The sequence below is a fragment of the Colobus angolensis genome, unplaced genomic scaffold, assembly GCF_000951035.1.
Source record: "Colobus angolensis palliatus isolate OR3802 unplaced genomic scaffold, Cang.pa_1.0 Scaffold175, whole genome shotgun sequence".
In the NCBI taxonomy this organism is placed as follows: Eukaryota; Metazoa; Chordata; class Mammalia; order Primates; family Cercopithecidae; genus Colobus; species Colobus angolensis.
Window position 1 is genome coordinate 5,663,915 of NW_012114877.1, and position 23,188 is coordinate 5,687,102.

General features: G+C 41.5%; 2 protein-coding genes across 2 annotated transcripts in view; one reads left to right on the forward strand and one right to left on the reverse strand.

The window, feature by feature from the left end:
- The window catches only part of CPVL (carboxypeptidase, vitellogenic-like), a 206,033-nt gene extending 205,063 nt beyond the window's left edge, over positions 1-970 (reverse strand). Inside the window, exon 1 of the mRNA XM_011938619.1 lies at positions 771-970. The gene's annotated coding sequence lies outside the window, so the exon portion shown is untranslated. The remainder of the gene's footprint in view (positions 1-770) is intronic.
- CHN2 (chimerin 2) overlaps positions 1-23,188 on the forward strand; it is a 384,101-nt gene that overhangs the window by 70,071 nt on the left and 290,842 nt on the right.

Genomic DNA, 23,188 nt, shown 5'->3' on the forward strand with positions numbered 1-23,188 from the left:
GCCTCCCCGTGTCCAGCAGTTCACAGCCTCCCCCTCCAGCCCCATTGGCGGGAGCTGTCAAGCCCGCGGTAGCCGAACCAGCCCCCGTGCGCCCGCGTCTCCTCTCCTTCCTTTGTGTGTGTGCGCGAGCGGAGTTGGGGCGGAGGGAGAAGGGGGAGGTCGCTCTGTCTGTCCGTCTCCCGCCGCCTCTGCCCGGGCTACTCGAAGTGCGGCCGGAGAGGCGGGAGCCCAGGAGAGGGTGCGGGAGCTGGCTGGGCGGCTCGGGGCCGCCGGGACGCCCTGGTCCTAGCCGCGCACAGGGTAGCGCGGACGGCAGAGGGGCCCGGCGGGAGCCGAGATCCGCCCGTCCCGGCCGCCCCTCGGCCTCCCTCTTCTCCCACCTACCCCCTGACACCCGGAGAAAAGCGTGCAAAGGCGCGGAGCGGGACGGAAACCACAAATAAATAGCGGCGGCGGCAGCGCGTCATCTGGTGGAGCAGGAAGTGCAGGCAGAGTCCGGAGGCTGGTGCTTTCTGCGCGTCCCCAGGACTTTGCCATGGGCTGGGGGCCGCGGAGGCTGCGAGCGGCCGGGCGAGGGCAGCGGCGGCGGCGCCCGCACCGGGGCTGAGCGAGCAGCGACGCGAGGGGCGCGCGGAGATGGCAGCGTCCAGCAACTCCAGCCTGTCCGGCTCTTCGGTGTCCTCCGGTGAGTTTCAGCCCGTCGGGCGCGGCTGCCGCGCCGGGTCTCGCCCCCTGCCCTCGCTCCGCACCCTGGGATGGACAGAGCCTACCTGTGGCCGTCCCGCCCGCTCTCTCGGAGTGGGGGCAGGCGTCTGGGGTGACACTTGTTTGGTTCGCTAGTACCTCGGTGCCCAGAACACCTCCGCGCCTGACATCTGACAGCGCAGAGGTGGGAGAGCGGTGGTGCCCTTAGTGTGCAGACGCGAGTGTTCTGGGGCTTGGGGTGCAGCGGTCGAAAAGCGAAAGGAGCGGGCAGGCTTGCACTTTCTGGCGCAGCTGGAGCGGGGGCTGGCGGGGCGGAGAAGGTTGGGGTGAAGCTGAGCGCCCCGACCTGTTTGCCGTGCCTCGTCCGCTACCCTGGACACCCAAATCCGGAGCAGAGGGGAGCAAACCCTCGCTCCTCGCAGACTTGATTTTCTTTGTTTGTTTCAGAAATTAGGTCTGTGGAGACACTCGCTTGGGCATGGGTTTGAGACAGCAGCGATGAAGGGATGTGTCTTTCTGATCCTGATTGAAGTGGGTTAGGGGAAGGGAGGTCGAGCCCAGCCTCTGACTCTTGGCATATTTACGTGTGTGTGTGTGTGTGAGAGAGAGACAGAGAGAGAAAGACTCTTTAGACATTTTCTAGTAATACTGTCTGTAATTTCACCAGCAAGGCATACATTTTTTTTTTCTTTTAAGTATGGTTGAGCAAAGGGAAGGCTTCTTTCAGCTTTTCTATGGTTGATCCTCGGGTCTAATTGAAGAGAAAAAAATTGCTAATGAATCTGAAGGAGTAGGAATCAATAGAAGCAGACCCACTGGTTTCTGAGTATGACAGGTTTCTAATCAGAATGATGCATTAGGTAGAATTCCTTTACCTCTCTGGTCATTGAAAACTTTAATGACAAACCCAAAGGGACAGCTGATAAGACATTTAGTGTAGTATACGGTATTTAAGGGTCAAGAAGGTCATGAAGCCCTAATGGAAGAGTTCAATATATTAATATTGTATTAAGTCCCGTTGGGCTGTTTTCATTATTATTCACAAATTAAACTCAAAGGAATAAACACCTTTTTGGAGGCATTGGATAGCAAGCAGGGCATAAAGGCAACCACAGCTTTCGATCATAAATGCAAGGTGAATTTGACTAAGGTGCAATTGTGATGTGGTACAAGGTGATCACTTGAAAGCCATCTGTTATCTTTCTTGGCAGGTTTAGTTCCTGGGAAATGGCACTTCCTTTCTCGATCACTGCCAACTAATTGAAAACACGTTGTTGTTAGGTGTGTGACATAGTTCAAGTTTCTAGTAGTAGCAGCCAATGGGGCAGAAGTCATATCTTATTAAGAGCAGCAACAAGTTGACCGCCGTGGTTTTAATTCTGAGAACTCAGCAAATGCTACAGTTTATTTTTAGTACCCTCAAACCACTGCTGCTGTTTTTCAATTCATTTTGGTTGACTAACATTGAATTGAAAATATAGTGGTGTTGGCTTTCTATTAGCATATAGTTATTCCTCTCAGAAAACTGCCCACTAGAAAATGAACTGGTGGGGCAAAAGAAAAGAGGAAAGGAGAAAGGACAAGGAGCTAGTGGTGTGACATGATTTACTGGTGGCATGAATTACAGCTGCTGTGGCATCTAAATTTCCAGATCTTGATGTAGCTTAAGAAACCTGATTGAAAATCCTAACAGCCTTCGGAAAAATACATTGGTTTGAAACAACACAGTATGAGATTTAGATGATGTTAATTGCTTTCAGATAGAATGGAGATGCCCATGATGGTTCTTTTTCCTGCTTTATTTACCCTATTTTTAATCCTAAGGGAAACTGGGAAATTATGTGAAAACTGAAATTCAAAAAGTGGGCATGGATGTATTGTTTGGCATGAATCAACCTAGCCCATGAGTTTATACTGCCTAATTCCCCAATTAGGCACTTTGTCTTGAAAAATACAGCATTGTAGTTCTCTTTTTAAGCACACTTACCATTGTGTGGATCATGAATAATTCAGATGACACAAGCAGTTCACACCTGTGAGAGGTGTTGGGCAGAAAGAATAGAGCCTATATGTGGTGGCAGCTGGGCTGTCTCAGGCGAAGGCCAGAACCTGAGAAATTAGGGCACTCCATCAGTCTATTAATCACTGTTTTCAAGGGCCTACTATGTGCCAGGCAGTAAGTTATAAACCTCAGCTTCAAGAAGGCTAAGGGGGAAAGATAATTATAAGCTTCCTTCTAGCTCTGAAGTTCTGGGAGTGTTGTCTTTTAATTCTGGCTTCACCACCAACCAGCCCAGTATCTTGGAGTGAGTTACTTAACTTCTCCAAGCCTCAATTTCCTCATTTGTAAATGAGGCTGATACTGATGATAAGACCTACTTCATAGAGTGTCTTGGGGATTGAATGAGATAATGTATGTATTTAGCACAGGGCCTAGCATTTAATAAATGCCTAATGTGAATAAATTTTACTTCTTCAAGGAGTGAAAAAGAAGGCATTCACGGGCTCAGAATTTAGGTGCAGTCATGAATCCAACACACATACAATCCACTTCTTTCATCACATGTTAAATTTGATCTTGAATTTTGGGCTTCATTAAATAAGCATGCGAGTGTCTTCCAGGTTTCAGGCATAGTCCTGAGTGTTTGGCATGGAAAGATGAGACAAGATCCTTTTCCCTTATCATCCAGCAGCCGAGACAGACACGCAAATAGCAACCTCTACTCCAGTTTGATAAAACAAATTCTGTGGAGGAGGGTGCAGAGGAGAGGGATTGACTTAGTCAAATTAGAGGGGTCAGTGGAAATGTCATACGAGTTGGGCCTTGAAAGCTGAGTCGAATTTTTACAGAAAACAGATGGAGAAAAAGACATTTCAGGAAGAGAGAAGAGCTTAGGTAAAGGCCTGGAGATGGGTAAGTTCATGGCCTTATTTTGACTTTCTTCCTTGGGGCCATTGATCCTTTTCCACTTGGGAAAGTTATGCTTACAGGCCCATAAGCAGCATCATGCACAGAGCTGCCAGCTCACTCATTGCTGCTGCTGATGTAGGAGGTTTTCTTTCTGTTCAGGTAGCAGTGGGTTTGATGGAACAGCTCTGGAAGCCATAGGACATTTGGGCAATTGAGCACTGAAAAAGGAACAGTTGATTCTGTAGTGTCCAGCACAGACAGAGGTGAAGTCAGCATGGGTTATACCTCTCATAGAGGAATAGCAGCAGGAGATTTAAGTATGTTTGTGTTTGCAGAGTAAAGATCTAATAATTTGCTCAGCATTAAGGTCAAAGTTACCTGATTTTCCTGAGAATTTGCTCTCACTAGCTGCTGTCGAACTACGTCATCCAAATGTGTCATTTATTCTACGGTACCAACTGAGACATAACAAATGAAATAATCAGGTTACAATTAATTTAAAAATACATTTTCTGAGAACTCTTCACGAATTTTCTTCTGGAATGTTCAATTATGTATAAAAGAAATTGCTTTACCTTTGTTTTAATGATAACCACTGGTAATTAAATTTCACAATCACCTGGATTGGCAGGAAGCTTTGATTACCTTTATTATTTTAAATTGCAAAAAAGAAAAGTTCTTATCCTTAAGCTTCTAATTTAGCCTGTGGTACTTCGTTATATTCTGAAATAAACAACGGCCAATTTGCAGAACAGTCTTCTTGATAATCATGGGTTACGTTTGCTTTTATAATTGAAATAAGAACTTTTTGCGTATTAGCAATATGATTGCCAAATGGATAATTTCACAGTCAAGAAAAAAATCAACCCAAGCAAGTCAATAAATAAAGAAGATATGAGATGTTCTCAGTAACTGAAAAAGGTAAAACAATAAATGTTAAAGGAACCCTGAGGATAAGAAGTTAAGATCTGGAAACAAAAACACACTGTATTATCAAAATAAAATTGACACAGACTTTTAAAATTAAAATACAAACAGCAAAAGGTAAAAAGTATTAGGTGCAGTCATCAAAACCTTAATTGGGAAAAGAACATTCCTGAATGGATTGAGGTATTTATTTCTTTAGATTCTATGCAACAGTAATGTGGGCCAGGTAAATCATGCTGTTTTCTGCTGTCACATTGGTGTTGATGTAGAAATGATAAATAGGAATTTTCATTACTCATTATTGGGGATTCATAACCAGTAACATAGGTAAGTCTTCCATATTCCTAGATGCAGACGGTAAAACTGAACTATAGTAATTCTGGCAAGACTTATGTATGTCTAACTAGAAATTCTCTGCATCCAATACTACAAAACAGGGTATCTTATTGAAACAGACATTCTCACTGAGAAGTTTTCTTTTGGACTTTTGGATTTTTCAGAAATTTTCTTCTGGAATATTCAATTATGTGTAAAAAATTGCTTTGCATTTGTTTTAATGATAACTGCTCGATAATTAAATTTCACATCTCCTAGATTGGCAGAAAGACTTGATTGCCTTTTTTATTTTAAATCACACATGCACAAATTCCGATTTAAAATATAACCTCAAATAAAACACTTGCAAAGCTAAAATTAACTCTGTGAGAGAAATCATTCACTCAGATGAGGAGTACTAGTCCTTGTTGTTTTTCTCCTGAGCATTCCACACCTCATTTTAACTTATTAAATGTAGCAACTCAGATGAACCCAGTGATAGAGTCTGAGAGGTAAGGAGATTTTTCTTAGCATGCTACATATTTGCAGTGTTTGACAAGGGGGACCCAATGATTTGTGAACTTGGGCTGAAACGTGGTTCTCCCCACTAACGCCGTGAAGTGCACTGGGTGACCCTGTCATTTGCCTAACTTTTGGGGAATGTGAACACCAGGTATTTTCCATGGCCAGTCTGTGCAGGGTTTAGCTGGACAGTGTGTTCTGAGAGCTGCCACCTGGGGCCTGGCCTGAGTGTCAGCCCTGCTGAGGGCCATCTGCTGCTGGGCAGGGTCTCCCATTTTTGCACAATGGTGAAAATAACTGGACATTCGGTTTGGAACACCTATACATGAGCAGTGTCACATAGGAATGTTTTGGAAGAGTTTTCTGCCAGAAGATCAAGATTCCCGTCAAGGCAAATACAGACAAAAAGACATGAACCTAGTGATAGACAGACATATGATTAATAGCATTCCCTATCACCCACCAATCATTTATCTTTTATGAATGTATGTATTCTCATTTCATGGCTTCTGAAATATGTCGTTTAATTTTCAAAACAAAATGGCTTTTTCCCCCTCCCTCCCTCTCTACTTTCTTTCCTTCCTTTCTCCATTCTTCCCCTCCCCCTCCCTTTTCTTCCCTCCCCGCTCCCTCTACCCACCTTCTTCCTCTTCCTTCCTCCCTTCCTTCCTCCCTTCCTTCCTTCCTTCCCCTCCTTCCTTCCCCTCCTTCCTCCCTTCCTCCCTCCCTCCTCCCCTTTCCTTCCTTCCTTCCTTCCTTCCTTCCTTCCTTCCTTCCTTATTTTGTCTCTTTTTCTTCTCTCATCTGCTGTTGGTCAGATCTCTATTTAGAGATGTTTTCATCAATCCCACATTTGATTTTCTTTACTGTTCATAGTTTGCAAATCCTCTAGGCACCTTCCTGCTTTTCCTTCCCTTTGGCCCATGGGGAAGGAAGCTGGTATTCTGTCTCTCACATGGATTCAGGTTAGGGGGTCAAGATGGATACCTGTGTCTCTGGCACAGGCCAGTTGGTGTGACAGAGCACAACGATGTGTCTCCAAGCTACAAATAAATGCAGAGGTTTATTTAAAGTCTCCATGGCTAGAGGAAATGGCAGTTAGAGATGGGCCGGCCCTATAGGTAGTGAGCTCTGCAGTGGGACCTAGGTGGCTCTCCTCTGGGACCTAAAGCTGAAGAATTGGGATGAGTATCTCATCCACTGGCCACAAACCTTTCAGCTGTGCATTCTGGGAGAGCCAGGCACTAGCTGCTTGTGCAAATAGCCTGCCTTTCTCCTCATTTATAATTAATCATACACCTTTGTGAGACTAATCTGAATATAGTCTGTATAGTGTGAACTAATTGTAGCATTCCCTTGCTTCAACAATTTGGCCTGCCAAAGTCACTCAACCTCAGCCTATTTGTAGGGCAATGTAAAGTATTATTTTCAATCAACCAATATTTTAATGTCCTAAGAAATAAGAGCTGGACTGACTAGATTGAGAACAAGGAGGAACCTTGGTAGTTGTTTAACAGATTCCACATTGTATAAGAAAATCAGAGCCCAAGGAACTCAGAAACGATCTCATGCCACTCAGTTACTTGACAGCAGACCTAGAGCTGGAACTGTCATCTAGGACCCAAGCTCCTGTGACATTAATGCTCCCCGCACCCACTTCCTGGCTCATCCTAAAGAGTAGCATCATCCTTAGAGAATTTCTTGTAGACTTTTTTTTTTTTTTTTCTTTCTGGCCTCATAGAGGCTGCTCTATTTAATTACTTAATACTTTCAAAAAAGAAGTCATAAAGTGCTTTATGTTTTAAACGGGCCTCAGATCTCCAGGCTGTTGTGCCCATAAAGACACAAAGATTTAAGTGGCCTAGGTCTGCCCTAACTGTGTATAGCTGTGTTGTCCAGTATGGTAGCTACTAGTCACATATGGCTATTTAAATTTAAATGTAAAAATATTCAGTTCCTAAGTTACCCTAGGCACGTTTCTAGTGCTCAATAGCACACATGGCCAGTGGCTACCATATTGGACTACACAGATACGAAACATTTTTATCATTTTTTTACAGGAAATTCTCTAAGACAGAGACAAAACTAATGTAAAATCAACAAGCTAAACAGAGAAAATCTGATCCAGTGCTCTCCCATTGCTGTGTGTGCTTCTTGTGCTGTTTAGGTTATCTTTCACTAATTTTGCAAATTGACTTTTTAAAAAAGTAATTTCTTTATGACCTTGAGGGAAACTGTGGAATGACAGCTAGAGGATGATATTGGGGAGGGTAATTAAAAATGTTTATAAACTCTCTAGTCCTGAGGTATGATTCAAGCTTTATTTAAAAAGTGATTTCTTGTTTCCCTAATGGCAACTCAATTTCTTTTTCAAATAAACCCACAGTGAGTTCTGATTTCACCCTCAAAGAGGAAAAAGTGCCCATGTCCAAAAAACGTTTGGATCTTACCATTATATCTCCTTTAAAGACATCGTAAGGAAAACTGTGAATGTGTGGACTGAGGTTGCTAGTGGCATATACAAGCCGTGTTATTTAAAAGAACTTTTCTACCAAGCTGGCCATCAGCGGCTAGCTAGAAGGATTTTTACTTCTACAAAAAGCCCACATCAGGGCAAAGCAATTGCATTGGTTTTTAGAAAATAAAGTTAGCTTTTGGAATTTTCAGCACATTTAATTGGGGTGAAATGAATGCAAATAAGATGCAGGAACATGACAGTTTCTAAGAAAAGGAAACAGTTCTCCTTGAACTTCTGTTACCATCCTCAAGTGCAACAAAATGGGAATGTGGAAGGTATCTTTAAAGTGTCAAGTAACTGTCAAGAAAGAGGTGAATGTTGAGGCCATTGGATTCAGAAACAATAATAACCAAAAGACTGTGACATGGTGATTTGTTATTTATTGACAACTTAGATCATAGATTTAGGGCAATATGAATCACAGAAGCACTTGGGTGATAACCTTATGCAATTCTTTTCTCATCGGAGGCCCAGTTCCTGGATTTTATCGGGCCCCATTATTGCCTTCTGCACCCTCAGTACTGGCTGGATATCGTCCTTTTCAAGAAAGTGAAACCTAGCGCTTACTTATTACTTCACATAATGCCATATTAGTAATGTAAAATGCTTTTTCTTACATGATGTTGCTTCCATGGAATAAGCCCAAGAGACTGTGTTGGGACAGCAAAGAAGTGGGAAGCAGGGAGCGTGGCTGTTGCAGTAGATCTCCTGCAGCATCTGTCGGGGGGGAGCTGTCATTGACCTCTAAGGGCCTGATTCTCAAGACGTAGACCTACACTGTCCAGTGTGACAGCCACATGTGGTTACTGAGCCCTTGAAACACGGCTAGTCTGAATTGAGATGTGCTACAAGTGTAAAATTCACACTAGGGTTCAAACCCTTAGTACAAAGCCAAAAAATATAAAATATCTGATTCATAACCTTTGAAATATTGAATATATATTTAGGTGATAATATTTTGGATCTAGGCCTGGTACAGTGGCTCACATCTGTAATCCCAGAACTTTGGGAGGCCGAGGCAGGTGGATCACCTGTGGTCAGGAGTTTGAAATCAGCCTGACCATCATGGTGAGACCCAGTCTCTACTAAAAATACAAAAAGTAGCTGGGCATGATGGCGCGTACCTGTAATCCCAGCTATTCAGGAGGCTGAGGCACAAGAATCACTGGAATCCGGGAGGCAGAGATTGTAGTGAGCCAAGATCATGCCATTGCATTCTAGCCTGGGCAACAAGAGTGAAACTCCATCTCAAAAAAAAAAAATAAAAAAAAAGCTATTCAGCCAAATAGCTAAATATAATATACTTTAAAAATTACTTTTACCTGTTTTTTTAAAAATGTGTTTAAGGTAGCAACTAGAATATTTGAAATTACATGTGTGGCTTATATTATATTTGTGTCGGACAGCTCTGGTCTGGATGACTCCAGTGAGAATGTTCTAGCCTTGATCACAGAATCTGCCGTATAAAACCTGCTGATGCACTGCTCAGTGGCTCCTATAGCCCTGTCTACTTACCCTGCATTCACCAAGCAGAACTTACCTTCCATTCACCAAGGCAGAAACTTACCAACGCAGCTCAGCCCTGATTCTCAGGTCCCTGTTTGGTTTTAGTCCCAGACATTGAGAGATGGCCTTAATTTTTCTGAGTCTTTACAGTGATTTTCAAGTGAAGTTCTATAAAGAGGAACAGGTTGGGACATTTGTCAGATTCTTGTTTAGACAGATTTTGTGTTTTGTTTTGTTTGGGCTTCAGTATAATTCTAGACTTCATATATTTTTGTTAGATTTATATATACCCCTCCTTCCAAAGAAAGCCTGCAATGCTATGAAGTTGAAAAGAGAAGCTGAGGAAACAAAGCACACATTTTTCTCTGTGTGTTTGTGTGTAGAAAACTCTTGTCTCATGGCCTTTGTACTGTGATGTCCTGCCATGGAGAAGGATGTGGGTTTACATACACATCCACACATATATATGTGTTTGTGTATATATATGTATACACAGAGAACGGAAGTGGATTAGGTTCCAAACAAAAGTTATTTCCAATCAAATTTATATCGTATATAAGTTAATATCAAGGGAAACGAAAAGTCAGGCCTAGCATTACTTTTAGTAATGAAATAATTCACTTGGGATTATACTAATGATATGTAGATATTAATACACATAATTTGGCTGCCTAATATTGATTTAAGTTGCTCATTCAGATTCTCTTTGTTACAAAAAAATAGCCATTTTGTTTTACAGTGCTTGTCCTCAGAGACAGTGAGATCCAGTAAACTATGCTTATTTGGTAAATAATACTATTTTTGCTGATTTTCATATACACAGAGAGCACTATTCTCTTTCAGTATGTACCCTTTGAGTTGTTAATTTCTGGTTGGGAGGCTGGTTAGCTCTAGCCAAATATCCTCTCTGGATCTGCCTCATGATCAATGCCTAGGGTTGAAGGTACTCCCAGTGACCAGGGCACAGAAGATTTTGTTCTATGTGATGTTAATATGCCCTAGGATTGAACTTTGGTCTCAGGAGAGCCCGAGTCCTATGCTTGCTTTAAGCAGCCAAACTAATCCACATGCCTTTTTTCAGAATATGAATTCTTCAGAGGAAAAAGCAATTGACAGAACCTTTGTAAACTCTCCTGAAATAATTAATATCAGATTAAGATTAGAAATAGAATCACAGCAAATCCTAAGCAATTACACGTGTAAGACATGATTTTGAGTTAAATGATGTCATTTGGCTTAAGAATATAGTAATTGCCACAGTACTTATTTGGTTCCATATTCTAAAGTAATAGCACTAAGGGTATTTTGTAAAAATGCACAACAGCCTTTCAGGGAGGAGATGCCCTGCAGACATCTTACATTTCATAAATAGCTGAGTGTAAATCTGTCATTCAGGAGTTAATGTAAACATGTCTGAATCCATCTGCAGTTTCAGCTTGTGCTCCTTCTTACATTCATGAGTTTCAGCCATTTTCTACTTAGAGAACGAATAGGTGTTTCTTCCTATTGCTTTAAATTTAACTCTCTGAAACTTATTTTTAGCATCCATTTTTGGGTTTCATGAATTTATGTGGGTTCTTTGGAACCACACAGTCCAAGGGTGGCATTGTGTTACAAGCACTAGGAAGCTGAGGATCTGGTCCAAACCCTAGCACCAAATAGCTCTTGGAGTTTCTATTTTCTTATCCATAAAATGGGCTAATAATACTAGTTGTTAGAATCAAATGTGTGAATGGCTGTGAAAAAAACTTGAAAATTTGTGAACAAAACCTAAAAGTCCCTGATCTCATAAAACTCATGTTCTAATAAGGTGCACCACAGGTTCCTTTCGAGTGATAAGTGACCACTCAGAACTCGTGATCTTCTAAGATAGCTGAAAAAGTGTCTCCTAGATACCTTACCTTGCTCTTCTTCATCAGCCTTTCAAATCCTTGAAGTGTAATCATACCAACTTAGAATTTCTCTACTCTGTATAAGGTTCCAGTATGCATCCTGCAGTCCCAATATTTTAAATTAGCTCAGTCAATCCAAGGAACACCACTGTTTATACTTTCCCATCTAAAGGAATGGTTCTTTTTTATGCAAAAAAATGTATACACATTTTAGGTAAGATGCAATATATACAAAAAAATCAGTAATAGCGTAGCCACATAATTATTAGGAAAGCCACCACCCAATTTAGTAACATTACCTAGCCTTGCGTCTTCCTCTGTATTCCTCTCCCTTTCCTTCCCCATCATATTTCATTCCCTCCTTCCAAAGGCAACCACTACTGTGAATTTTCACCTTATTCCCTTACTTTTCTTTTAAAAATAATTTTATCATGTATCACTAAAATACCTGCTTCACATGGGCAGCTATTTTTGTTTTGTTCACCGCTGGATCTCCAGTGCCTAGCACAATGTCTGGCATGTACAGGCACTCAGTAACTGTCATAGGAGTGCAGCTGCAGCCCCTCCTTTATCTCTTGTTTGTAAATAAGTTCTGCAAGGACCCTGTCACCAGTTCACATTAGCCACACGCCTTCAGTAACTTTTAGAAAAATTTTTTTTTCCCCAAGATGGAAAAAACTCTATCGCCCAGGCTGGAGTGCAGTGGTGTGATCTCGGCTCACTGCAACCTCTGCTTCCTGGGTTCAAGGAATTCTCCTGCCTCAGCCTCCTGAGTAGCTGGGATTACAGGTGCATGCCACCACGCCCAGCTAATTTTTGTATTTTTAGTAGAGATGGGGTTTCACCATGTTGGCCAGGCTGGTCTCAAATTTCTGACCTTGTGATCCACCCGCATCGGCCTCCCAAAGTGCTGGGATTATAGGTGTGAGCCTCCGCGCCTGGCCTAGAAATTTTTTTTTTTAACTTATTTGTACATACTTGCAACAGGAGACTCTGAGCAGAATGACATGCATTTATCTGAATCAGGACTTTTTACCTTGATTTGTGGTTCACAAGCACATTTCAGTAGTGAATAGTGAACACTGAAGAAACATAAGTAGTAAAGCTAGAGTTCAACATGGTAGAGCCACAGGGAAATTTTCAAAAAGCGATGCTGTGTACATGCTACACCAGGGATGAGCCTGGAAAACAGTATGTTAAGTGAAAGAAGTGAGAGACTGCATACTGTATGATTCCATGCGTATGGAACACTCAAGGTAGGCAAATCCTAGAGACAGAAAGTAGAGGAGCTGTCCCTTGCGGCTGAGAGGTTTGAAGTGAAATGGGGAGAGACTGCTAATAAGTATTAGTTCTTTTTGCGGTAATGAAATTGTTCTAAATTTGATTGTGTTAATATTTAATAGTTAACGCATATCTGTGAATGAACTAAAAGTCATTGAATTGTTTGCTGTTAAACAGGTAAATTGTAGGGTATGTGATTTATATCTCAATAAAGCCATTACTTTAAGAAGGCAAAGAAATTGATATTGTAAGAAAGAGAAGGTGAATCAGTCATAAGGTGAGCAAACACAAAAAACAAACCCATAGGTTAAGTCCTTCCTGGACAGGATGCTTGTAATCACATGGGAGGCATTTCAATCCATATTCACTGAACTTGCTCAACACATGGGAGTACCCTTTCTCTTCCCCTTTTCATTTCCACATTCATCTTTTTCTGCAGCCAGCCCCTGACCTTCTCAGATAGTTCCATAGAGACTTGCTCTCTGGGGCTGGTTAGCTCAGCCTCCACTAGATAAATGCCTCCCTTCCCCAGTATCCCCAAAAGGCCATGGCACCCTCCTTCTCACTGAAGAATGAGGGAGAGCAGCAGGTCTCCTCTACTAATGCTGGACAAAGAAATTAGTGCATTTCTTATGACTAGTTAATTAGCTTTTTATCCAGGTTTTTAAACTCTGGGCACAACTCTATGACCTCGAAGTAGAGTGTGAGTCATCGAGGAAGCAAGTTTCCCGACTGTGTGCCCGATGCTCCCGAGTATTATTCGTACAGTGATGCGTCTGTGGCTGCCTCCATATGCCCCCACTAGCTGGATGCTTGTACAGACGTTTCCAAGGATATCATCTGCTGGCTGTTTTGTTGTTTCTAATCAAAGAACCGACACCCTTTGATCACAACAGATCACGGTATTGTACTATAAAGACTTTGTTAGAGAGACTTAAGTATTACACGCTTCTAACTGTCACAGAGGTTCTGACAGTATTTACTTTTGCCCCAAACAAGTAAAGAAAAAATGCATTTGATCAGATCACATGGAAAATATGAGTGACTATAAATAGTAAATTTTCCAGAACCATGTATTGTTCACTATAAGGAACCTAGTCAATGAGTAGTTTTTATACTTGCTGGTTTTGAGTGCCAGGTTGCAAAAGTCCTCTTTTTCCTCCCAAGTATAGAGACTCCTCTAGGTAAATAAACTTTCTGTTAGTTGGAGGAAGACTGGCCCTGGCATGGAACTAATGAAGTTAAAGACAGATGTCTTTGGGGAACTGAGTCCCTGGGTAGCCACTTTTTGGGCAGGCTTCAATATCCTATGGCCTGCGTGAATTTATAGGATGGCTGGCTCCCCTTCAAGTTGTTCATGGCCTTTCTTCCTTTTTCCCATATGACAACTGAGACAGGCACCCCCACAAAATACAAATAAATGCCCCTTCATGGGAGTGTAAAGACAAAGCAAGTACCGGAACTTCTTCTTTAAGGTCTCGTTCAGAGTGTTTTCCTGGCAACCCCTAGAGGAAGTGGGCACGGGCTACAGTGGCTCTGTTGTTCTGTGTCCTCCCTCAGGTGAAATCTGGCCACCGTAGGCCCCCTATGACAGCAGCACACGTGGGGATGGTATTGTGCCTTGTGCTGGCCTCTGCAGCTCCCCTGACATCTCAGATTTTAGACTTTGCTCCCCCTGCTTTCTAATGTCACAGGCTAAGCCATCTCTAACAAAAGACTCACTGTTCCTGGGACGTGCTGTTCACGCAAACTTTTCTCATGCTAACACCAACACGTATAACACACTCACACCTCCTCACATCCTGACCAGACCATTCCAGGATGCAATTATTGTAAGGGTTAGGACGTTTCACCTGCAAATACAGAAAACCCTAAAAAGAAGTGCTGAGGTACCGTGGTTGTAGACACTGCAGTATTTGGCTCTGTCTCCTTCTCTCAGCGCTGCCCTCTTGGTCGGGGGGTCTTGTCCTCAGCCTCACTGTCTTTACAGTGTCAAGATGACAACAGCAGTCCCCTGGCATCGTATCTAGAAACAGAGACGGGGAAATCTCTTCCTCCTGGCCCTGTGGAAGATAAGAAAGACTTTCTCAGACACACCTGCCCTCCCCCCAGCCCCAGCAAAGTTCCCCTTGCCTCATTGGCCACAGCTTTGTCACATGCTTAGGTGTTAACCAATCACTGGCCAGGGATGTACTTAGTCCAGTTGTGACCCCCTTCCTGGAGTGCAGATGGGCCAGCCTCTCCTGAAGGGGTGAGGCGGCATGAACAGAATAGGGTTCTGTTAAGGGGGAAGAGGGAACCAAGAACATCCGCCACAATTATGTCATGAATGTCCTCAGCCCTTAGAATCTCTAAGGCCACCAACAAAACACTGAGAATTCCGAGACACATGGCCTCTCATAGTCAAAAAGCCTATTATAGTCTTAGTTGTGAATCAGGCAATTAGTGCACCTGTTCACTTTGTAATAATATCACTCCCTGAAAAAAATGTTCTGCTAACCTACTACATTAAGATGACTGACAACTCATATGTTATTTTCACTTGTTAGTGCTTTATGGTTTGAAGCACTTTGTTTTATGGTTATGAAAAAATATAAATCCATTAATTTAAAACTGGGTAGAGTCTTTAGCTCTAATGAGAAGTAGGACAGTGAGGGTTGAAGGTTTTGATTCTTGACAGGCTTTAACATCCCTGGGCCTGATGTAGTTGGAACTATATTATTAGAAAGGCAGGGAATCATAGTAGATGATTCAATCCACTGCCGGTTGCTATGGTAGGGAATTTTTAAGGCTTTCATTTATGAGAAATAGTGATCATTAGCAGCTCTTTGTTTTTAAAACAGAGATTCCTACAAATGGTCAAGTCCAGTGGAATAAATGTATTGGTGCCTAATTGGAGAAATAATTTCAGGTTATTCCCAAGGAAAAGGGAACAGGCAGAGGGTTTTGGAGAGCAGATTACTGTTTTTCATTTTTATGATGGGCCAGGGTGTGTAAAGATCACTGGATGAGGGGTCATGTGACCTAAGTCTGTGCTAGTTCTGTCTCAGCATTTACTTTTTGTGTGTCCAGGGGCAAATTATATTATCATTTTGTGACTTTGATGCTCATCTGTAGAATTATTAGTTTGGCCCAGATCATCTCTGAGGCTTTTGAACATTTTTATGATTTTTCTGATTCTGCCTATTTCCTCTTGCCAATTTATGGTGCCTTGGTGGTCCCCCAAGGGAACAACCCTCTTGTGTGTAAATCAGTTACACCCACATACACACATATTTCCAGTAGCCATTACCACTGGCATCATTTGTTCCAGGCACCCAGTCTGTAAGACATGAGGACTGTTGGGTGTCTGTACTGTACTTGCTTTTCAGCCTTCACTCTTAGTAAGCCCAGAGGTAGTCCAAGTATGCTCCAAGGCAGTGTCATACAAGCCTTTTGGAATGTTACCTACACTATGAAACCCAGCACGTACACACACAGGCACACACATACACACCCACACACACACCGTGCACACACCCATACTTCATTCAATATGTGCTTATTATTTACCATGTTCTAGATTTTAGAGATACTGCAATGAACAAAACAGACAAAAATTCTGGACCTTGTGGCATTTCTAAATACAGACAGTAAACCAAAGGAACTATATATAATTTGTATATATAAATGTGTATCTTTTATATATAATTATATCTAATTATTAATTTATATGATATATTAGAGGGTGATAAGTTCTATGGAGAAAAATAAAGCAGGAAGGGAGACAGGAAATGCTGGGCGTAAGGGGGTCTGAATTTTAAGTTTAGTGGTCAGAGAAGGCTTTACTGAGAAGGTAACACTTGATGGTGAGGGAGTCAGTCATGCAGATATTTGGAGAAAGAACATTCCAGACAGAAGGAACTGCAGCTGCAGAGTCCCGATGCGAAAGTGTACCTGGTGTGTTCCAGGAACAGAAACAAGGCCAGGAGAGCGAGAAACGGATAAACAGGACTGGCAGGGAGGGAGAAGGCAGATCATGGAGGGCCTCGTAGGCCACTGTAAGGACTCTGGCTTTTATACTGAGATAGGTTGTCCCTGGAGGGTTCTAGAAGACAGTGGCATGATCTGACTTAGGTTTTTTTTTTTTTTTTTTTTGAGACAGAGCCTCACTCTGTCACCTATTCTGGAGTGCAGTGACGCGATCTTGGCTCACTGCAAGCTCCGCCTCCTGGGTTCATGCCATTCTCCTGCCTCAGCCTCCCGAGTAGCTAGGACTACAGGCGCCCACCACCACGCCCAGCTAATTTTTTGTATTTATTTGTTTTTTTTAGTAGAGACGGGGTTTCACCATGTTAGCCAGGATGGTCTCGGTCTCTTGATCTGGTGATCTGCCCACCTTGGCCTCCCAAAGTGCTGGGATTACAGCATGAGCCACTGCGCCCAGCCATGATTTAGGTTTTAACAGACCCATTCTGGCTATTATGTTGAGATTAGACTAAACACAAATGCTGCATGCGGGCACACACACACACACACACACACACACAGAGAGAGAGAGAGAGAGAGAGAAACAAGTTCCACAAAGAGAGTTCATCTTGTTATGTGTGATGTGCTCTGACACTGTCTTTTCTATTGTATTTCTATTCATTTATCTAAAAACTATCAGGGCCCACAAGTTGATTTCAGGATCCACTCTAGTGTGGTGACGGGCACTTTGGAAAACAGATCAGAAATTGGTCTAGAAACTTCAAAGATGTAGTAAATTCAGTTAGCCTGCTCAAGGCACGGTTGCGGTATACAGAACACCCTATAGGCCCATAATGATGTTCAAGGAGATTTTGTTAATTTTTTTAACTTGCTACACTGAGTAGCACTATTTTATTGAATGATCATTTAAAAGTTTCTTCTTTCCCTACATATTCAGCAGGCTTTTATTACAAATGTATATTTTAATAACTTTTTATAAAGAACATTTCAAATATATTTAAAGTAAAGAGAAAACTATAACGAACCTCTTACCATCCAGCTTCAACAATGATCGCGTCATAGCCTGGTTTCACCTTCACTCCACCCCATACCCAGGATTATTTTGAAGCAAATCCCAGGCTTAGCATCATTTCATCTGTAAATATTTCAGATGGTATCTCTAAAAGATAGGGACTCTTTTTTTAAAAAACAGTACTGCGTTACTGTAATCTTTGTGCATTGCATTCACACAAGCAATAATTGCCCTTTTTAGTCCAATCAGCAGTGTCTTTATTCACTTTAATCTCAGAAGGGAAACACCAGTGATCTTAATGAAATGAAGTCGTGATCATGTTTTCTCCTTCCTGATTCCAAGGATGGCATTTCTGGATGCCGCTAAAGCCCCCCGGTAAAGAAATACTTTCTCATCTCCAAAAATGAGTCAATTAGATCCTATTTCCCTTTTTAGACTTCCGTTTATGCTCAAATATGGCCTCTTTTTTCTGTGGCTCTTGAGTAATCATCGGTAAACACCTAGAGCAAGGCCCTAGGTCTTAGTCATCACGGTACCACCGCAGCGACTTAGCATGGTTTCTGGCACGCAGTAGCAGCCCTCACATTTTGTGAATGTTTTACTTCTTTTCCTATGCAGGAGCTGGAGTATCCTCTCCCTAGTCCTCTGGCCTGTCATTCCCTTGTATCCATACGTTATAACCTCGTTAAAATCTGACTTTTCGGCCGGGCACGGTGGGTCACACCTGTAAACCCAGCACTTTGGGAGGCCGAGACGGGTGGATAACGAGGTCAGGAGATTGAGACCATCCTGGCTAACACGGTGAATCCCCATCTCTACTAAAAATACAAAAAATTAGCCATGCATGGTGGCGAGTGCCTGTAGTCCCAGCTACTTGGGAGGCTGAGGCAGGAGAATGCGTGAGCCCGGGAGGCAGAGCTTGCAGTGAGCTGAGATGGTGCCACTGCACTCCAGCCTGGGTGACAGAGTGAGACACTGTCTCAAAACAAACAAACAAACAAAAACAAAAACAAAAACAAAAACACCTGGCTTTTCTGGGAAACCTCATCTCTACCAGGATGGAATGCCTTTGTGGGTCAGTATTGACTCTTTGACAGGAGCCTTCAAGTTGATCTCAACTCTTACAGAATTCCTTCTATTTCATGAATTTATTATCTTCAGTCAATACGGTAATGCTCGTCTTCCTGTGGTATCATTCCTAATCTTCATCAACAGTTTATTGGCCAGAAACTAATTGATATGGGCTACATTACTGAAAACTTTGTCGTTTCTGAAGATGATTAATAGTCATAATTTCAGATGGAGGTAGGCACATATTTTTACACTTGAATATATGTTATATACGAATCCAACATTGAATGTCCCTTACTTAGTTGATTACCCAAATATTTTATCTGTGATACTTGCCAGGGAGATGGCAGTATCCTGAACCTTGTTTTTCTCATTGTTTCTCTTTCCTCTTTCTCATCTCTCTTTCATAAAATGTAAGTGCAGAGTGGATGCCAGCCACCATGCTTGGCTTTGAGGACATAAAGAGATATGTAGCAGTCCACATGTGACTCTTTATTCAGTCTTTTCTCAGTGGCTGTCACTCCAGGAAGGGAGGGGCCCTTGGGTCACCAGCTACTAGCAGAGAGACTGCCACACCAGAACTTCTTAGAAACTTTTTTTTTTGGATGAAAGACTGAGTAAATGGAGACATGAACTTCACTGTAAAGGAGTTCACAGTCCACAGTTTGAGAGTGAATCCGAACTCTGTGAAACTCTGCAGAACTTGTGAAGGCATTAACAATTAAATATTTTAGTTCAAACTTTTCCCTTAAATTATTACCCAATCTGAGATTTTTGTGCCCTTTCGTAGATGCCAGCAGAAGTTCTGCATGGGGACTCTTACAGTGGCACAGGTACAGCCCCTAGACAGAAAAGAAGCCTGAAGCTGTCCTCTGCATTCGCTCTCCATTTTTCCCAGAGTATGTGGTTCTAGCTACTTGAGGCACTCCCAACTTCTCATTCTTTCTACTTCTGTAATTGTCACAGTCTTGGGAGGCCTCCCAGAGGTCCCCATTAAGGGTCTTATTTAGCCTGGAGCCAGAACTGTAGTTGTAACTCCTTAATACCAGGAAAACATTTTTTTAAAATCACACTAATCTAAGTCTGTTTCCTAAGGTGTTTTCTTCTATCTGAGTTACAATTTTATGTTCTGTGTCAGGAGACATTTACTTCTGGTTCAATAGGAATTAAAAGTACTTGTCATTCCAGGGCAAGGATTTGCTTCTGCTGGAAAGTTAGGTCTTTAGTGTGTGAGTATGTGTGAGTGTATATGTATGTCTTTGTGGGATGTCGCACATAAGTGTATGTCTGTGTAATAAGGCAGATTCAATTTCTCAGGGAAAGAAAATGTTCCAAGGACCATAACCTATGGGACAAAGTGTTAGCTACTGTCTTGTCTTTTGGTTTTAAATTATGTACTCCTCTTTCTTAAGTGACTGATTCTGAATATGAATGCGTTCTTTTAAAGAGTGGAAATGATATCATTTAACATTTAAATAGTTATATATAATTAATCTTATTATGTAAGCCAATTTCTTAAAATCCCCAGATGGAGTTTGTAACTAAGCCTAAGTAATTCTCCAGGTGTAGTGACTGGCAAGCTATAGAGTAGAAATGACAGAGAAGCAGCTATTGTTGGGCGGGGCTGGAACTTCTTTTTTTTTTTAGTATACATTTTAGTTGCTGAAAGAGTCCTTGTAGATTTTCCTCAAAATTAAAAAAGCCAGAGGAAGAGGAAATTACAATTAATAGCCTGAAAATTCCAATTAATCTCTCAAATAGTGATTAATTTCCAGAGACATGGAGACTCTGCAGTATATCTGAGAGGAAGGAAAAGACAATTAGGGTTGGGGAAATTGGTAGAGGACGCTTGGGTAGGTGGAAATCCCACCAGGATTGAAGACTGCACTAGGATTGAGATAATTGACAAGGTTGGAAGCTTGCCAAAAACTGTATCAAGTGCTGTCTCTTCCTAATGGGCAATGTGCCCATTTTGAAACCCACTGGCCATATTTCCTAAAACTGTCTATTATCACGTTGTGGAAATGTTCAAATAAGATCCGTTATCAAATTACATTTCTTTCTTTGTCACTTTTTGGCTTATCATTCCGCCAAGGTTTTGGCCCCTGCCCTTCTTCCTGCTTCTTGCCTCCTTGAGGCTGAGCTCTTCTCTCTCCCCAGCCTCTCAGTGAGCTGGTTCAGGTCTGTGTTGGTTTAAGATAGCGGATGCTTTAAATTTAAGGTAGTGGAAACCGCTGATCTAGCCTGGAAATCACAAGGACCAATTGATATATCATTTTTTCTTCTATAAAGGTAAAATAATACCATGGCAATTTTTTAGTGCAGATTATTGAGGCTCAGATGAATCAGAATGAAGGGGAAATTAACTGACTATACTTATGAAACGCGAATGCTATGTTTGCATTGTTGGATGGATTCAGTCTTAAGCAGTTCGGAACTTATTTGTATGTACCTGAGGTTTTAGCTACGTGGTAATGAAGATGGTGTTAAGCTTTTACAGGAGCACTGCTTTTGATCTGCTCTTTCTCCCCGGCGTACTAACAGTACTTATTAGGAGGAAAAACCTCCAGAGAGTCAGAATAAATATCATAGTCCTTTGAACATCTAAATATATGCAGCATTTTACAGAAATAATGTAAGCGAGCTAACCGTTTGTGGTCAGCTGGAAAACTTAACTTTCAGAGGGATTTGACCAGCTATACTGACCTAGAAAACTAAATAAGCGGTTTGGAAAATCTGGTTCGTGCATATAATTATTTTTTTATTATCTCAGGCTGTGCCTTGCAACGAGTAAACCACAGTAGTTATCTGACCTATTGCTCTACCACTGCCGTTGCTTCAACGCAGCAATTATGTAAGACTCAGCATGTTTTTAACTAACTAAATGCATACGAGACATTCCTTAGCTTCGGCAGCCTATCTGGAGACTACTCAAGGGCTCTCTATCAGTCTTTCAGTTTGAATGGAAAAGAGACCGTAAAATCATGACCTGCGTTAAAATGTGTAGACTGGGAGGGCCATTGTGGAAATATTTAATACAAGCACTTAGCACTTTTGTTAGCCAAAAATGTCCTGAAAGTTATGACGTATCAAATATTTCTAATTAAAATAGAAAATTAATCTTCACGATGAAAGAATCCTAACAGTGCTTTCTATTTGAATACAAATATTTAGTTGGGATATAGGTTATAGGATGTCTTTAAGGCCCTAAAGTCCTTTGGGTTTACTGTTTTTCATTCTAGTTCTTACTTTAATAGCTTGGAGCAAATAACAGTGATTTCCTTTAGAATGTGCACATGCTCCTAAGGATATCTGAATGAAAGATACATATCTGATAATTTGCCATCTCAGCATCATCCCTTGGGCAGCAGGTTGGAAGGCAGTAGTTTAATCTGAATGTGAACTAATGCTTATGCGCAAGGACGTGTATGTCTCTTCCTGGATTTGAAGGAACTGAGAGTAGAGCAGTTTAACCAGGATTCCCTGGATGGCTTATCGTCCTGATGAGCTAGCATTGCAATCAGAAGACATTCACTTTTGCTTAAAACATAAAATTGACTGGTAGAGTTCAGATATTAATAAAACTAGTTTTAGCCTGTAGTTTTAACCCTTTCCATCTTACATTAAAAAAAAAAAAGACAGTTAAAAGGAAACAATTAATTGGAACTAATTACAAAGCTGTAAAGGCCCTGGGTGATGTTGGTCTCATTAGGGATTGTGATGTCCCCTCCCATCTGTCTCCCAACCCTGACCTTCCACCCCCTCACTCGCCAGCATAACTCTCTTTCATTCTTACCTGTAACCATAAATACCAGACAGCAGAAGTCATGCCTCGTGAAGGTAGGCACGTGGAGTGGTGGAATCATACAGTATCTGTGTTAAAAAGTTATATCCTAGTAAGATAAGCATTTTAAAGTTAGATTCTAATACAGACAAGTTTAGGCTGTTTTAAATGCAGAAGAGACTGATCCAGTGCTTATTATAAATCCTGAATCATGAGGAGTGGATTTTGAAAACACAGTGGCCTGGGCCACATTCAGACCTGAAAAAGTCGACTCTCCTAGAGCTAAGGCCAAATTATATTTATTCATGTGTAGTCAAGGTAATGAAAGAAACACTCACTGCTTCCCACCACTGTGCAGGAAGCTGTTTAGAAACATTGTTTAGGAAAGGTTAAAATTACGAATTTAAAGAGGACTGAAATAAGTCAAAGGTGTATTTTATAATCTTTAGGGTAATCATTAAAATAATAATACAAGAAGCTCAATTAAAATTCTAATAAGGGAGAAAAATAATTTAAAAAACACTTGATTGACTAAAAAGAAAGTGAAAAGAAGAAATACAGAAACAAAGAATAGGTGTGGTAAATGGAAAACAAATTAAGATGGTAGACTTATAAGAAACTATATCAGTAATTATATTAATGTAAGTGGTTTCAGCAATCCTATTAAAAGATTGCCAGACTGGATACAGATAACCAGTTGTAGTAAGTTTAAATCTAGTAGGTTTTAAGATACTTTACTAAGTTTAAAATTTAAGATACACTACGTAGACTGAGA